Raw genomic sequence first — 11,314 nt, 5'->3', positions numbered from 1 at the left:
ACTCAAATGGATAGCTCCAAGTGATCTACATCAACATTGAGCATCCACATCTTCAACATCTACATGAAGTCATCATCGACAAAACCCGAGGTTAGTTCATCCCTCTAAGGGGGGATATCACATCTAGGGGGAGCTTTACTCTAAGACTTGAGCTAAAGCAACTCTAAAGATGTGAACAAAACAATGCTTTATGTAAAAGTGGTAACCCCACTTGAGCTTAAACGATGAGTATGACCTATGATCAAGTGTTCTCACTTGACTCCTAAGTCAATATACTCATATATAGATGACCTTGTCATCGCAAATTGCTTGATAGATGCTAGAATTGGTTGTGCATGCCTTGTCACATATTTCATTTGCCATCTTATTGTGTGAGCATGCTGATTGCATATTTTACTCATTCGAGGACATCCACTTGTTGTTTTGATTGTTTGGTTTTATTTCCTTTTGCCAAGTGGATGGACAAGAATGCCTAAGAACCTCCTCTAGCTATCTATGCTTTTCTCGTCTCAAACTCTATTCATGCTACATCACAAAATTTGATCATGTCAGATTCGAACCACTCTGTGTGAGGAGCGCTCGGAGTCCCCGATTCGTCATACACTTAAACTTCCAAAACCTCTTTATGATTCTCGGTCTGACCGATACCCTACTTTCGGTCCTACCGAGATCATTAAGTTGATCTATGTTTTCGATCTCGGTGCAACCGATTTGAACCACTCGGTCACACCGAGTTGCAATAACTGTATACAGTTTTGCATCTCGGTGCCACCGAGTCGTTCCACTCGATCACACCGACAGGGTCGGGCTATATATAGTCACGGGCAAAAATTTGGAAATTTCTCCGAACCCCTTCGCCCGCGCGATAGCCTGCTCTGCCAACGTGGTCTCCGGATCATCTCCTCGCCGCCAGCCGCCTCCAATCGCTGGTCTCCGTCACTGTCAACGGAATTCTACCCCGCCATTACCGCCGTAGCGAGTCTCCGCCAAACTAGGGTATGGACTCGATCTTTGTGCTATTCCCCAATCCGATTCTTAGCACATTGTGATCATCATGATTCTTGCCACGATTGAAACACTCCTATCCAGTCAATGCGTTCGTAGATTAGTTTTGATTCGAAAATTTTAGGGTTAGGTTTCCGCCGAAACCATCTCGGACCCACCGAGTTGAAAAACTCGGTCCCACCGATTTGGCTTATGCCATTGCACAAGTGAGACTCGGTCTGACCGAGAATTACTAATCGGTGTGACCGATTTTGGAACTTTGTGAAACCCTAGTAGTCTTGGTGCCACCGAACTGTGACTCGGTCTAACCGAGTTCACTAGTTTAGGTTCCAAAACTACTTCGGTATCACCGAGTTTGAAAATCGGTAGATCCGAGATGATTTCAGTGGGAAACAAAAACTAAGTTTTTGAATCATTCTTTTGCAAAAATCTCTGCATTTTGTGATTCTCATCTATTCTACCTCATCTATAAACTATTCACAGGGTCAGCAGTCAGCTTGTTCATCATGTCAGACCAAAGTGATAGCCAGAACATGTCAGAAGAGCAAGTGCAGATGAGTGAGGGCACTAGTCCCTCAAGTTCTTCAGATGATGGCAGCAGAAGTACTCCTAGCAATCTTCCTAAAGCTGCCACCAGACAGAGGAAGAAGAGAACCTCAGAATCAGATGATGAGGATTATGTGGCAGAAGAGGAAGCAACTTCAAAGAGAGTAGTGCTTGAGAAGGAACATGGCTCAGCTCAAGGCACAAAGCCAGGGATGAAAATCAAAAGGCCAACAGGTAGGCGGCATATGCCAAAGGCCAAAGCTTCAACCAAAATTCCTGAGAAGTCCACTCCCATAGAGCCAGTTGCTGCTGAAGGCAAGAAAAGGAAGGAAAGGGTCAAGAAGACCGTAGCCAGAGTGCTTGGAAAGGCTTCCATCATGGAAGAAGAGGAAGAAGAAGAGGTAGCTGCACCAGCACCTAAGGCACCCATGCTGATGGGTGATGCCATAAGATCAGGGGCAGCTGCTTCCAAGGCCAAGCCAGCTCCAAAGCCAAAACCAAAGAGGAATACAAGAAGCATCCCAGCTGCTGAGAAGAACAAGGCCCCAGTGCCTGAAGCTGCAGAAGAAGATGATGAAGAGCAAGTACTCAGAAAACTCAAGCCCAAGATCCCAGACCACAATGATGCTCATCCTGTGGCTGAGGATATGAAGCTCAGGAGAGACTCAAGGCTGAGGAAGTGGAGAGAAGCAGATCCATATGCTTCAAGAAGGAGGACTGCTGTTGACTACAGATTCCACACTAAGGAACAGCAGGACTTCTATGAGACAGTTTTGCTTGACAAGAAGCCGATTGTATGTGATATGAGATGGGTCGACTGGGAATACATCAAGGAAAACGAAGAGTACTACCCTAGAGTGCAGGACAGCTTCAAGGCATGTGGAGTAGAGGACTTTGTTGGGCAGAAGCTCACAAAGTGGAATGAGGAGCTTATCATGCAGTTCTACTCCACAGCACATTTTTATCCAGATGGTAGGATCACATGGATGTCTGAAGGTACGAGGTACCAATCTACAGTTGCTGAATGGGCTCAGCTGATTAATGCCCCAGAAGAGCAGGAAGATGACTTGGATGTATATGCCAAGAAGAAAATGGATCATAACTCAATGTCAAACATGTACAAGGAAATTCCAAATGAAGCACTTGACACTTTCAAGTTTGGCTCAGTGCACTATCTTCTGTCAGGGCTGCCAACAATCAATTGGATACTGGGGCACACCTTATTGCCGAAGTCAGGTGATCACAAGATGATCAGAGGCCATGCAATCAATTTGCTTCATGTATTTGATGTACCTCAGAAATTCAAGGTCATGAGCCTCATAGTAGAGACTATCAAGAGGACTGCAGCAGACCAGAAGAGGAGCTATGGATATGCCCCACAGATTCAGGAGCTCATCAACTCCAAGATGGGCACGGGCATATACTTATTGGACAAGGAACACCTGCCCATCCGTCCAGATTTTGAAGATAATCAAGATGTTATGACTGAGAATGAACCATCGTCTGCACAAGCCCAAGCAAAGAAGGAGAAGGCAAGGAAGGAGAAAGCTGCCAAGATGCCAACTCAAGAGGAGGCATCTGAGTATTTCTTGAAAACCAAACAAGAGCAGCTTGGTTACTTGATTGCATCCACCCTGTGGATTGAGCAAGGACTAGCCACCCTAACTCAGAACCAGGCAAGCCTAGAGAGAATCATGGAACAAAAGTTCTATGACTTGGATGTCAAGGTGACAGAGATTCAGACTGCAGTGGAGCAGCTCCAAGATGACATGCAGGAGAGGAGAGGCAAGACTACAACTGATGCCTTTGCCAGAGTGCCACGAGGTCCGAGGTCGTCTGCAGTGCCAGTTGCTGACACCAGAGCCACCACTTCTGCACCAGCTACAGCTTCAGTTCCACCAGCTCCAGCATCTACTTCAACCTCAACTCCAACCACGTCTACAGAAGGCTTCGTCCTTGGAGTGCTCCGGACTCCAGCACCACCTGAAGATCAAGCCTGAGTGTCGATCTAGCACTATGCATTTTCTAGAAACTTTTTGGTAACTTGTTGCCAAAGGGGGAGAAAAATATATAGATCATAGGCTTCGAGAGAGAGAGTGTTGCTTTTTTCTCTCTTGCTTTATTTGGTGGTTTTTCGAACTTTGTTTGCTTTTGAGTGCTTGAGATACTATGTCATTGCTCGTGAGACATTGATGATCATGTGTCTGATCAAGCTACACTTAATGCTTGCTTAATGCTATTATCTTATCTATCTTATGTGATCATTCACTATTCTTGGTGATGAGTGCATGTATTTCATTATTATCATTTTAAGCGCTCCACCAAGATGTATGTGACATGGAAGAGTAACCCATGACTCTAACTCTTTGTGCATTTGCAGTCCAAAGCAAATTTTAAATATGCACAAATTTAGGGGGAGCTCTTACTTGTCACATACTACTCAAAGCGACGATATATTTCATGCTTATTATCATTTGTCGAAGCTTTGATCTATATGTTGTCATCAATTACCAAAAAGGGGGAGATTGAAAGTGCAACTATCCCTAGGTGGTTTTGGTAATTCATAACAACATATAGCTCATTGAGCTAATGCTATTCCAAGATGATTATTTCAGGAAAGCTCAATGATTGGCATGGCATGGATGTGAAAGTGGAACCCTCAAAATGCTAAGGACAAAGGATTGGCTCAAGCTCAAAAGCTCAAGACTCTTCATTTTATATTTTAGTGATCCAAGATCACATTGAGTCTTTAGGAAAAGCCAATACTATCAAGGAGGGATGAGGTGTTGCTTAATGAGCCTCTTGCTTCATGTGCTTAGTGATATGCTCCAAAACCCTCAACTACTTTCCCATATCCACATATGACCTAAACCCTAAGCCAAACTCGGTCATACCGATTCTTTCTATCCGGCGCCACCGAGTTTCACTTGTCATAAGCCACTGCCAAACCCTAGAAATTCGGTTCTACCGATAGGGATCTCGGTCTCACCGAGATGGGACTGCAAACTCTCTGTTTCCCTTTCGTAACTTTTGGGTCTCACTGAAAGAGCGAATCGGTCCCACTGAGATTGCAATGTAAATTCAGTGTTTCCTTTTTGTAACTTTTCGGTCTCACCGAAAGAGCAAATCGGTCCCACCGAGTTTGCCTGACCAACTCTCTGGTTAGCTAATTACCAAAATCGGTCTCACCGAGTTTGTGTAATCGGTCTCACCGAGATTACGTTATGCCCAAACCCTAACCATATCGGTCCTACCGAGTTGCATGTCAGTCCCACCGAAAATCTCTAACAGTCACTAGGTTTACCTTTTCGGTCCGACCGAGTTTCTTGATTTGGTCCCACCGAGATTGGAAAACTGTGTGTAACGGTTGGATTTTGTGTGGAGGCTATATATACCCCTCCACCTCCTCTTCATTCGTGGAGAGAGCCATCAGAACACATACACAATTCCAACTCATATGTTCTGAGAGAGAACCACCTACTCATGTGTTGAGACCAAGATATTCCATTCCTACCATATGAATCTTGATCTCTAGCCTTCCCCAAGTTGCTTTCCACTCAAATCTTCTTTCCACAAAATCCAAATCCTATGAGAGAGAGTTGAGTGTTGGGGAGACTATCATTTGAAGCACAAGAGCAAGGAGTTCATTACCTACACACCATTTGTTACTTCTTGGAGAGTGGTGTCTCCTAGATTGGCTAGGTGTCAGTTGGGAGCCTCCGACAAGATTGTGGAGTTGAACCAAGGAGTTTGTAAGGGCAAGGAGATCGCCTACTTCATGAAGATCTACCGCTAGTGAGGCAAGTCCTTCGTGGGCGATGGCCATGGTGGGATAGACAAGGTTGCTACTTCGTGGACCCTTTGTGGGTGGTTGCTTCTTCGTGGACCCTTCGGGGGTGGTTGCTTCCTCGTGGACCCTTCGTGGGTGGAGCCCTCCATGGAATCGCGCAACCGTTACCCTTTGTGGGTGGAGCCCTCCGTGGACTCGCGCAACCGTTACCCTTTGTGGGTGGAGCCCTCCGTGGACTCGCGCAACCGTTACCCTTCGTGGGTTGAAGTCTCCATCAACGTGGATGTAGGATAGCACCACCTATTCGAACCACGGGAAAAACATCCGTGTCTCCAATTGCGTTTGAATTCTCCAAACCCTTCCCTTTACATTCTTGCAAGTTGCATGCTTTACTTTCCGCTGCCAATATACTCTTTGCATGCTTGCTTGAATTGTGTGATGATTGCTTGACTTGTCCTACAATAGCTAAAATCTGCCAAGAACTAAAATTGGGAAAAGGTTAAGTTTTTATTTGGTCAAGTAGTCTAATCACCCCCCTCTAGACATACTTTCGATCCTACACTCCCCTCTCTTTCCTTCCCCTCAGGTGCAGCCCATATGGGGGCGCGACGCCCCTGCTGGCTGCTATGTTTCCCCTGTTGGCCCATTAGGCCCATATCTTTGCCGGGGGGTGCCCGGAACCCCTTCTGATGACCCGATATGTACCCGTACCCTCCGGAACACTTCCATGTCCGAATACTATCGTCCTACATATCAATCTTTACCTCTCGACAATTTCTAGACTCCTCGTCATGTCCATGATCTAATCCGGGACTCTAGACAACATTCGGTCAGCAAATCACATAACTCATATAATAAAAAATCATCATCGAACGTTAAGCGTGCGGACCCTACGGGTTCGAGAACTATGTAGACATGACCGAGACATCTCTTCGGTCAATAACCAATAGTGGAACCTGGATGCTCATATTGTCTCCTACATATTCTACGAAGATCTTTATCGGTCGAACCGTTATGACAACATACTGTTGGGGAATGTAGCATGCAATTTCAAAAATTTCCTACGCTCATGCAAGATCTATCTAGGAGATGCATAGCAATGAGAGGGGGAGAGTTTGTCCATGTACCCTTGTAGACCGAAAGCGGAAGTGTTTGACAACGCGGTTGATGTAGTCGAACTTCTCCTTGTTTCGACCGATCAAGTACCAAACGTACGACACCTCCGAGTTTTGCACACGTTCAGCTCGATGACGAACCTCGAACTCTTGATCCAGCAAATTGTCGAGGGAGAGTTTCGTTGGCACGAAGGCGTGGTGATGGTGATGGTGAAGTGATATGCGCATGGCTTTGCCTAGGCACTACGTGAATATGACCGGAGGCATAAACTGTGGAAGGGGGCGCCGCACACGGCTAAAAATGTTTGTTGTGTGTTCTAGCGGTGCCCCCCACATATATATATGGGTTGGAGGGGAGGGGAGGCAGCCAATGGGGCGCCCCAAGTAGGAGGAATCCTACTTGGGGTCCTCCCAATTCGGCCTCCCCCCTTTCCTATTCCTATTCGGAGTAAGAAGGGAAGAGGAGGAAGGGGGGATCCTATTCCCTTTTTCCTTTCCTTCTCCAATTTGGCAAGCCCATATGGGGGGCGCACCAGCCCCTTAGTGGCTGGTGTGTTTCCCCTCTTGGCCCATTAGGCCCACATAGCTTGCCCGGGGTTGCCCGGAACCCCTTCCGGTGACCCGATACATACCCGGTACCCCCAGAACACTTCCGGTGTCTGAATACTATCGTCCTATATATGAATCTTTACCTCTCGACCATTGCGAGACTCCTCGTCATGTCAGTGATCTCATCCGGGACTCTGAACAACATTCGGTCACCAAATCACATAACTCATATAATACAAAATCGTCATCGAACGTTAGGTGTGCGAACCCTACAGGTTCGAGAACTATGTAGTCATGACCGAGACACCTCTCTAGTCAATAACCAATAGCGGAACCTGGATTCTCATATTGTCTCCTACATATTCTACGAAGATCTTTATTGGTCGAACCGTTATGACAACATATTGTTGGGGAACGTAGCTTGCAATTTCAAACAAATTCTACGCTCACGCAAGATCTATCTAGGAGATGCATAGCAACGAGAGGGGGAGAGTGTGTCCACGTACCCTTGAAGACCGAACGTGGAAGCGTTTGACAACGCGGTTGATGTAGTCGAACTTCTCCTCGTTCCGACCGATCTAGTACCGAACGTACGGCACCTCCGAGTTCTGCACACTTTCAGCTCGATGATGTCCCTCGAACTCTTGATCTAGCAAAATGTTGAGGGAGAGTTTCGTCAGCACGAAAGCGTGGTGATGGTGATGGTGAAGTGATCTACGCAGGGCTTCGCCTAGGCACTACGTGAATATGACCGGAGGCGTAAACTATAGAAGGGGGCGCCGCACACGGCTAACATTGTTTGTTGTGTGTTCTAGCGGTGCCCCCCCCCCACATATATATGGGTTGGAGGGGAGGAGAGGCAACCAATGGGGCGCCCCAAGTAGGAGGAATCCTACTTGGGGTCCTCCCAATTCGGCCTCCCCCCTTTCCTATTCTTATTCGGAGTAAGAAGGGAAGAGGGGGAAGGGGGAATCCTATTCCCTTTTTCATTTCCTTCTCCAATTTGGCCAGCCCATATGGGGGGTGCACCAGCCCCTTAGTGGCTGGTGTGTTTCCCCTCTTGGCCCATTAAGCCCACATAGCTTGCCCGGGGTTGCCCGGAACCCCTTCCGGTGACCCGATACGTACCCGGTACCTCCAAACACTTCCGGTGTCCGAATACTATCGTCCTATGTATCAATCTTTACCTATCGACCATTTCGAGACTGCTCGTCATGCCCGTGATCTCATCCGGGACTCCAAACAACATTTGGTCACCAAATCACATAACTCATATAATACAAAATCGTCATTGAAAGTTAGGTGTGCGGACCCTACAGGTTCGAGAACTATGTAGTCATGACCGAGACACATCTCCGGTCAATAACCAGTAGCGGAACCTGGATTCTCATATTGTCTCCTACATATTCTACGAAGATCTTTATCGGTCGAACCGTAATGATAACATACTGTTGGGGAACGTAGCATGCAATTTCAAAAATTTCCTACGCTCGCGCAAGATCTATCAAGGAGATGCAGAGCAATGAGAGGGGGAGAGTGTGTCCATGTACCCTTGTAGACCGAAAGCGGAAGCGTTTGACAATGCGGTTGATGTAGTCGAACTTCTCCTCGTTCCGACCGATCAAGTACCAAACGTACGACACCTCCGAGTTTTGCACACGTTCAGCTCGATGACGAACCTCGAACTCTTGATCCAGCAAAGTGTCGAGGGAGAGTTTCGTCGGCACGAAGTCTTGGTGATGGTGATGGTTAAGTGATATGCGCATGGCTTTTCCTAGGCACTACGTGAATATGACCGGAGGCATAAACTATGGAAGGGGGCGCCGCACACGGCTTACAATGTTTGTTGTGTGTTCTAGCGGTGCCCCCCACATATATATATATATATATATATATATATATATATATATATATATATATATATATATATGGGTTGGAGGGGAGGGGGAGGCAGCCAATGGGGCGCCCCAAGTAGGAGGAATCCTACTTGGGGTCCTCCCAATTCGGCCTCCCCCCTTTCCTATTCCTATTCGGAGTAAGAAGGGAAGAGGAGGAAGGGGGATCCTATTCCCTTTTTCCTTTCCTTCTCCAATTTGTCAAGCCCATATGGGGGGGGGGGGCACCAGCCCCTTAGTGGATGGTGTGTTTCCCCTCTTGGCCCATTAGGCCCATATAGCTTGCCGGTTGTTGCCCGGAACCCCTTCCGGTGACCCGATACATACCCGGTACCCCCAGAACACTTCCGGTGTTTGAATACTATCGTCCTATATATGAATCTTTACCTCTCGACCATTGCGAGACTCCTCGTCATGTCAGTGATCTCATCCGGGACTCCGAACAACATTCGGTCACCAAATCACATAACTCATATAATACAAAATCGTCATCGAACGTTAGGTGTGCGAACCCTACAGGTTCGAGAACTATGTAGTCATGACTGAGACACCTCTCTAGTCAATAACCAATAGCAGAACCTGGATTCTCATATTGTCTCCTACATATTCTACGAAGATCTTTATTGGTCGAACCGTTATGACAACATATTGTTGGGGAACGTAGCTTGCAATTTCAAAAAAAATTCTACGCTCACGCAAGATCTATCTAGGAGATGCATAGCAACGAGAGGGGGAGAGTGTGTCCACGTACCCTTGAAGACCGAACGTGGAAGCGTTTGACAACGCGGTTGATGTAGTCGAACTTCTCCTTGTTCCGACCGATCAAGTACCGAACGTACGGCACCTCCGAGTTCTGCACACGTTCAGCTCGATGATGTTCCTCAAACTCTTGATCTAGCAAAATGTTGAGGGAGAGTTTCGTCAGCACGAAGGCGTGGTGATGGTGATGGTGAAGTGATCTGCGCAGGGCTTCGCCTAGGCACTACGTGAATATGACCGGAGGCGTAAACTATGGAAGGGGGCACCGCACACGGCTAACAATGTTTGTTGTGTGTTCTACCGGTGCCCCCCCACATATATATGGGTTGGAGGGGAGGAGAGGCAACCAATGGGGCGCCCCAAGTAGGAGGAATCCTACTTGGGGTCCTCCCAATTCGGCCTCCCCCCTTTCCTATTCCTATTCGGAGTAAGAAGGGAAGAGGGGGAAGGGGGAATCCTATTCCCTTTTTCATTTCCTTCTCCAATTTGGCCAGCCCATATGGGGGGTGCACCAGCCCCTTAGTGGTTGGTGTGTTTCCCCTCTTGGCCCATTAAACCCATATAGCTTGCCCAGGGTTGCCCGGAACCCCTTCCGGTGACCCGATACGTACCCGGTACCCCCAAACACTTCCGGTGTCCGAATACTATCATCCTATATATGAATCTTTACCTCTCGACCATTTCGAGACTCCTCGTCGTGCCCGTGATCTCATCCGGGACTCCAAACAACATTCGGTCACCAAATCACATAACTCATATAATACAAAATCGTCATCGAAAGTTAGGTGTGCGGACCCTACAGGTTCGAGAACTATGTAGTCATGACCGAGACACATCTCCGGTCAATAAACAAGAGCGGAACCTAGATTCTCATATTGTCTCCTACATATTCTACGAAGATCTTTATCGGTCGAGCCGTAATGACAAAATACTGTTGGGGAACGTAGCATGCAATTTCAAAAATTTCCCACGCTCGCGCAAGATCTATCAAGGAGATGCAGAGCAATGAGAGGGGGAGAGTGTGTCCACGTACCCTTGTAGACCGAAAGCGGAAGCGTTTGACTATGCGGTTGATGTAGTCAAACTTCTCCTCGTTCCGACCGATCAAGTACCAAACGTACGACACCTCCGAGTTTTGCACACGTTCAGCTCGATGACGAACCTCAAACTCTTGATCCAACAAAGTGTCGAGGGAGAGTCTCGTCGGCACGAAGGCTTGGTGATGGTGAAGTGATATGCGCATGGCTTTGCCTAGGCACTACGTGAATATGACCGGAGGCATAAACTGTGGAAGGGGGCGCCGCACACGGCTAACAATGTTTGTTGTGTGTTCTAGCGGTGCCCCCCCCACATACATATGGGTTGGAGGGGAGGAGAGGCAGCCAATGGGGCACTCCAAGTAGGAGGAATCCCACTTGGGGTCCTCCCAATTCGGCCTCCCCCCTTTCCTATTCCTATTCGGAGTAGGAAGGGAAGAGGGGGAAGGGGAATCCTATTCCCTTTTTTTCCTTTCCTTCTCCAATTTGGCCAGCCCATATGGGGGCCGCATCAGCCCCTTAGTGGCTGGTGTGTTTCTCCTCTTGGCCCATTAGGCCCATATAGCTTGCTGGGGGTTGCCCGGAACCCCTTCTGGTGACCGGATACGTACCCGGTAC

This window comes from Triticum dicoccoides, chromosome 3A (assembly GCF_002162155.2).
Source record: "Triticum dicoccoides isolate Atlit2015 ecotype Zavitan chromosome 3A, WEW_v2.0, whole genome shotgun sequence".
In the NCBI taxonomy this organism is placed as follows: Eukaryota; Viridiplantae; Streptophyta; class Magnoliopsida; order Poales; family Poaceae; genus Triticum; species Triticum dicoccoides.
The sequence above is the reverse complement of the archived record's forward strand: the minus strand, read 5'-3'. Positions refer to the sequence as shown.